This window comes from Saccopteryx leptura, chromosome 9, assembly GCF_036850995.1.
Source record: "Saccopteryx leptura isolate mSacLep1 chromosome 9, mSacLep1_pri_phased_curated, whole genome shotgun sequence".
NCBI classification, from domain to species: Eukaryota; Metazoa; Chordata; class Mammalia; order Chiroptera; family Emballonuridae; genus Saccopteryx; species Saccopteryx leptura.
The window spans coordinates 4,001,270-4,007,269 of record NC_089511.1 but is presented as its reverse complement, the minus strand read 5'-3'; positions in this window follow the sequence as shown (position 1 = coordinate 4,007,269).

Here is a 6,000-nt window from a genome sequence, read left to right as displayed (position 1 = left end):
GATCTGTGCTGACGGAGGACTCACTTCCTCGTCTGCGGCCACGGTAACCAAGGGCCACAAATGGCATGGCTTAAAACAACACAAGCATGTGACCTTACAGTTCTGGAGGCCGCAGGCCTGATGTCTGTCTCATCAGGCCAAAGTCATGGTGTCAGCCAAGCTGGCCCCTTTTGGAGCCAGCGTCTTGCTTTTGGTGGCGTTCTGGAGGCCACCTGCTTTCGGCCCTCCGCTTGCTCCTGGACGTCAGCCCGACCTCTGCCTCCACCCTCACAGCCCCTCTCTCACTCCCTCCCCTCCCGCTGTAGAAAGACCCTGTGGTTAACGCTGGCAGCCCCCCGGGAGGGGTCAAGATCATGTCCTTGGCTCAAGAGCCTTAACTCAATCACACCGGCTAGGCCCTTTTTGCGATGCAAGGCGGCATGCGCTCAGGTTTGGTGCGGGGTTAGGGTGTGGGCTTTTTGGGGGGCGGGGCTATGTTTCTGTCTCCCACGGTCCCCATCTCTCCGCCTCCTCCTGTTTATTTCCTGCCTAGGCAAGCCACGCCCCGACCTAAATGTTTTACACGTGTTAACTCATTTGCTCTCCACAGTTACCCCAGAGGAGAGCTCTGTGATGACAGGGGAGGGACCTATGGCAGAAAAGGTTAAATGACGTTCCAGGGGCGCTTAGTGCTCCGGCCGCCGCAGTATGGCGTCTGAGCCCGCATTCTTTCTCAAAGAGCGCACAGACGTTGCCCTTAAAGATTTTCTAACGTCTCTGTTTTCTAAATAAGAGTAACACAGTTTGTGTAATTAAAAATACATCGAATGGAAACCAGTCTCCTCTCTTCCACCTCACCTCCATCCGGGTCCCCTTTTGGACTAGCATAACGTGGGCACCTCCAGGGGCCCCCTCTTTGCCCTAAATGTTACGTACATACCTTTTTTTATTTTAAATCCACAGAGAAGAGTTTTGGAGAGTTATCCAGATCACATAAAATAGACTTTTACTAATTCTTTTAGAATTATTGCTCTGAAAACCTGAACTTAAAAATTCTCAAAGAAGAGCCTGACCAGGCAGTGGCGCAGCGGATGGAGCGTCGGACTGGGATGCGGAGGACCCAGATTCGAGACCCCAAGGTTGCCAGCTTGAGCGTGGGCTCATCTGGTTTGAGCAAGGCTCACTAACTTGAGCCCAAGGTCGCTGGCTCGAGCAAGGGGTTACTTGGTCTGCTGAAGGCCCACGGTCAAGGCACATATGAGAAAGCAATCAACGAACAACTAAAGTGTCACAACGAAAAACTAATGATTGATGCTTCTCATCTCTCTTCGTTCCTGTCTGTCTGTCCCTGTCTATCCCTCTCTCTGACTCTCTCTCTGACTCTGTAAAAAAAAAAAAATTCTCAAAGAAGACTAGAGGGCTCTGGAGGAGAGTTCATGTGGACAAAACTGTATTCCTAGCCTGACCTGGGGTGGCACAGTGGAGGGGCATCGGCCTGGAGTGCTGAGGTCCCCGGTTGGAGGCTGCAGGCTGGTCCCACTGGGGCATATAGGAGAAACAACTATGAGTTGATGCTTCCTGCTTCCTTCTCTTTCTTTCTCTCTCCAACCCCCTCCCTAAAAATTCAAAAAATAAAAAATATTAAAAAATAAAACTGCATTCCTCAAAATAAAGTATCAGAAAAGAATTCATGTGTAAGCCCTTAGAGAGCCATGTTCCCTGAGTTGAGATGCGCACAGGCTTGGTCAAAGAGAGGAGGTCCCGGGGCCAGGCAGCCCGGGACGCCCACCTTCAGCTCACCGCTGACAAGTGTGTGCCCTCGGACTTGTCCACGGGTTCCTTGTCCTCCCTGAGTTTCCTCATCCAGAAAGGGCTCTGTTCCGAATGTTCATTTCAATCGAGTAGCTCATAACTTAGGCACACATCAGGAGTTCAGGAGATGCTAGTTCTCTCGGGAAAGAAGGAGTCCGTACCTGCCCACGAGGAGCGGAAACCACGTGAAAGAAAAATTAACCCTTAGATTCCGTAAATGGCCAGAGGTTCTAGGGACAGGGTCCTGGTCTAATTGTTTCTTCATTTGCTCGACAAAAACGCGAGGGCTGTGTGTGTGCCCAGCCCTGGTGGGGGTACAATGGTGACGGTGACCTGCCCCCTGCCTTCAAAGGGATCTAAGTGTACTCCTAAGCATTCAGGAGTTTAACACAGACTTTTTCAAAGGCTAATTTCTAATGACTATAAAGAAAAGATATGGTTCCACGGAACTGAGTACTTGTGTGTTTTGGGGAGGCGGGTGAGAGGTTAGGAATTGTACGAAAGCACCAGACAGATACTAACTGCATTTCAGACCACTTAGACTGACATTTAGAAAGTAAATGTTAATATCACTTCCCCCTACAGACCACTAGGTACATAAAAACCGAAATGAATGTCTAGCTTCTTGCAAAAATGTAGTGCCTAGCATATAACCTTTCTATTTCCTGAAGAAATAGATTAAATTCGAGGGGGAAAAAAACTGAGGTGGGGTCATGCATTTCCTGATCGCTTGGGCTTCGGGGAACTTTTTCGCAATTAGCAGCAGCCTCGTTTTGGGGATGCGGGTGCTGTCTCTCCGATTTCTTCTCCACCACGTTTGGCAGGATTTGTTCTGGATGCTGTTGAACACATTTCAGCAGCCCCAGCTGGTGAATGACTGGTAACAGGTGTGTCTGATAATGAAAAGCTTGTTTCTGCTCTGCTTCAGGCGCGTCTGACATGTTGGGGACCTGCTTTCCTTTGCCCAGTTGATAGGAATCTATCCGAGAGGGAGGAGTGTCTCCTACTCTCAAGCCAAGAAAGGCGCTCGGCTTGGCTAGCAGCGAGAGCCGAGCTTGGAAGGGAATGCTGACGCCTTCCGAGCGGCGTGTTAAACGGGGGCTCGCGGTCTAACGTCAGAGGGGACCGAAGTGGTGTCTCAAGCACGAGATCTCCACGCTGGCATGGAAACCACGCGGCCCCGGAGGGATACAGGGGCGGCAGGCTCGGTCTTGCGAACCGGTTTGTGGTAAAACAATGGTGTCGACACTAGCTACTCGGAAACCATCTGTCTGTCCCGTGTTCACTGGGTTTGCCAGTTTAGCAGTACGTTATCTGGGATTGTGTGTGATCCACACAAAGGACCACGTGCTTTGATGACGCAAAGGACCACGTGCTTTGATGACGCAGAGGACCACGTGCTTTGATGACGCAGAGGACCGTGAGGGTGACTGGAACGGTCATAACACATGCGTCCAGTGGGTCAGGGAATGAAATAGAGGCTTCAAGGAGGAGAGGTTTGAGAAATGGGACTTCCAAAAATGCTGGGCTGGCAAAGACCCATAGAGAAAGCTACCAGTTAGATCTGCAGCAGGATAAGGATCTAACCCAGGCGGGATTTATGGGACGGAAAAAGGGCGTTGGTGACGGGGAGGTGGGAAGAGTCGGGCTAAGGTTGTTTTTAAGCTTTTGCCAAGTACCGGTAACTATAGCAACATACTGTTGTATTGGAGGGACGACAGGAGGGTTAGAATTTTATCTATCTGAAATCTATATATGTAAAATATATAAATGTAATAAATAAAAATATAAAATATAATTGATACATATTTATGTAGGTATGATTTGAATTCATGTTTATTCAATCAAGTACACTGGTGTGCTCAGGGATCTGGCTAGAGAGGTGTGCCTGCGTGCTCTTTAGTTTAAAAGTAGGCATATGAGAACGGGTGGGAGAGAGAAGGTGTATGTGTGTGTGTGTGTGTATGTCTATTCTTAGGGAATTCTCACGTAAAAGGCGCAGTGTTATCTAGTTCTGAAAAAACGTGGTTCAGCTGTCAGAAATCACGGACTAATGCAGTCAAGTCAAACCACCTTCCTCTGAGTCCACACGTTCCCACTGCAGCGCTCGGTAACAGCTCACCAGGCATCATGGGAAGAAGAGTTGTTTTTGGGAGGATGCCAGTGAGTTGGTATTTGACTGATATTAAATATCGAGTTAATGTGAATTCATACAGGAGCCTAAAATATAGATGCTGTCACCCGTACTTGCTCCCCTCATAGGGAAGGAGGGAAATGAAGTCTCCTGGCTATTTCTGGAGTGTTTCCTAAGGGTCAGCTCCAGAGCTAGCACGTTCTGTTCCACTGGAGTGGATGGAATTGCCACCCAGTGTGATTTGAGGGGACCAGAGAGGCTCCCTACCCTGAAATATTTTCCTTGCTGACATTTATAGGTCCACTGTCATGGAAGCAGAGTTGCCTGCCTCGGAGGCAGAAAGGGATGTCTAGTTACTTCACAACAGGGCTGTTTTCCTCCAAAGGATCAGAATTTATAGCAGTACTGTTCCTGTCCCACCTATGCCTCCCAGCCGTTCATTTATTCATTCAGTAGGAATTAACTCAATCAAGCTCAATCAGATTGAACCCCTCCTAAATCTAGTTAACATTATGGAGAGAAAAATTAATGAGATTAGTTTTGTACAAAAGGAAGTGGGAGAAAGAAGCAGAAGTAATTCAGACTCTTCTAGATACCAGCAGGCAGGGAGCTAGTGGAGCGAGTGGAGGGGTTTCCAGACGCGGAAGTTGCTAAGGGACTGACTCAGAAGCCCCAACACTTCGAGACTGCCCGATGGGTGTGTGGTGTCTTCCGGGGACACACTGTCTCAGGCACTCTGCAGCTTCACTGAACCCCCCAGTTTATACGGTAAGCTCCCTGACTGTCAGCAGTGGGTCAAGTGAGTGCTGTCTGTCATTTTCAGGTGGACAAAATGCCATTGGGTAGGAGGAGGGACGGGGACAGCAGGATAGTAGAGTGTTGGGGACTTGAATGGCTACACTGGCAGGTTCTCGTTCGTCAAACCCATTACACTGTTCGCGGAGACACTGAGAGGTTCCCGAGAGTGGGTGACATTGACATCTCACCCCCATGCCTCCTCCCTCCCCATGGGGCCAGAAAGTGACACCTGTATCTTTTACAACCCAGTACAAAGCCCGGGGCTAGTTGTAGTGCCCTGCTTGTGAAAATAGGAAATTCACCTCCAAAGTGAAGTGAAACGGAACCCTATTGACCACTCTCCCCCAAATGTGAAAGACTGCAGTTTCAATAGTCTGATTAGGAATACTGTAATCTTGTGCTTTGTATAAGTAAACTCTAGCACACGCTGGACATTTGTACATATATACCTGGGTTACAAGCCTGCACGTTGTATAAACAAAACAATGGCTATTGTAATTCACGGGCATTTCAAAGGATTTCCAAGGGTTGAAATAATGATTTTCAACAATTACACTGATTTTCTTTTTCTCTAATGGCGGAGTTTAGAACCTACCGCTGGTAAGATGGTCTGTCACTCTGGGTCCACATGTTTATATGCACCATGTGTTTGCTTCACGTCTACTTTTTTTATCTATCTTTTGTCTTTAAAATATGTTCTCTGTTTCATCTTGTCAAGTTTTACCTTAATGGAATTGAAATTGACAAACTGCAAAATGGTGGCTCTACAAAGAGTCTGGCTTCTTGGCTTTCCCCATTAATTCACCTGCCACCCCCCCCCCCCCCCTTGACTTTGACTTCAGATGCTCTGACTGGCTGGAACCAGCAGCCCTGCCTGCCTGAACCCTCTGCCCCACCCCCACCCCCACCCCCACCCCCTAGGGAGTGACCTGCGACCTCCCTGTTTCCAGCTGGCCCCAGGCAATTCACACCTCGTGCTTCCGGCACTAGAAATCTCAGAACAGGCCTTCGAGCAGAGCAGCGGAGCTGGGCTGGGGTTTGAACCCTGGCTCTGCCACTTAGCAGCTGGGTGGGGCATCTCCAGCAAACAATTTGATCTCGTTGTGCCTCAGTTGCCTCACCTATGAAATGGGAATAATGATACTAGTTCGAGGAGTTTTTGTGAGGACTGATGAGGTAATAATGTGTGTGTGTGCCCGGCATGGAATTGATGCTTAAAAACAGGATTAGTCATGCCTGACCAGGCGGTGGTGCAGTGGATAGAGCGCCGGACTGGG